This window comes from Galeopterus variegatus, unplaced genomic scaffold, assembly GCF_000696425.1.
Source record: "Galeopterus variegatus unplaced genomic scaffold, G_variegatus-3.0.2 Scaffold19305, whole genome shotgun sequence".
NCBI classification, from domain to species: Eukaryota; Metazoa; Chordata; class Mammalia; order Dermoptera; family Cynocephalidae; genus Galeopterus; species Galeopterus variegatus.
In genome coordinates this window covers 12014-13102 of record NW_007745416.1, presented here as the reverse complement: position 1 = coordinate 13102, position 1089 = coordinate 12014, and the positions used below count along the sequence as shown (strand labels likewise).

General features: G+C 39.1%; 1 pseudogene; it reads right to left on the bottom strand.

Moving 5' to 3' along the window:
• Nucleotides 1–348: 348 nt before the first annotated feature.
• The window catches only part of LOC103583047, a 1693-nt pseudogene continuing 952 nt past the window's right edge, over nt 349–1089 (bottom strand).

Genomic DNA, 1089 nt, shown 5'->3' with positions numbered 1-1089 from the left:
GTTGGCTCAAGGACAGATGCCCTTGGTGCAGGTTAACCTAAAGTTACTTGATTGTTATATATATATACTGAGGAAATTGCTGTAGGAAAGGACAGTATTTGCTAAGAACAAGCTTTTGTTGGTGGATTGACTTAACCTTTTGCAAATTGCATTGGGGGGGGGGGGGGTGTTATTTCACTGATGTTGGGGCCTTCTATTGTTAAACTATACTTAGCCATAACTCCACCTATGTTCTTTTTCTATAACTTTCTGGCCTGGAGAATAAATACTGGGAGAAGACCCCAGTCCAGTGTTATTTTTCCAAGGAGTAATGCCTCTCTCCTGAGGGTTCCTGGAAAATTAACCCCTTCAACGCTCCTCACTACTCAGAAGAAATGGGCTTTGAGTAATCCTTTGTGTCTCCTCACCCAAAGTGAGTAAGTCTTGAGGATTTAGTAAAGTCTTTTCCACATTCCCTACTGAAATAGTATCTTCTCCATTGTGAATTCTTACATGTTGATTAAGACCAAAGAGATTCATGAAGATGCTTTCACATTCTTCACATTCATAGGGCTTCTCTCCACTGTGAGTTCATACATGCTTAGCATGGTCTGAGTTCTGAATGAAGGCTTTCCCACAGTCCTTACATTTATAGGGTTTTATTCCAGTGTGAATTCTATAGTGATCATTAAGGCATGAGGAATTTCTAAAGGATTTTCTGCATAGCTTATATCCAAAGGGGTTCTCTGAAATGTGAGTTTTTATATATTCAGTAAGTTTAGAAGACCTAATTAAGACTGCCCCACATTCCTTATATTCATGGGGTTTCTTTCCAGTGTGAATTTTCACATGTTGACTGAAGCATGAGGAAACAATGAAGATTTCCCATATTCCTTACACTTACAAGGTTTCTCTCCAGTGTGAGTTTTTCTATGCTAAGTTGATAAGACCTAGTGAATGATTTCCCACATTCCTTACACTCACAGGGACTGTCTCCAGTGTGAGTTCCTATGTGAATATTAAGGTATACAGAATATCTAAAGCTTTTTCCACATTCCTTGCATTTGTAGGGTTTTTCTGCATTGCAAGTTTGTACAGTCACAGCAAGCC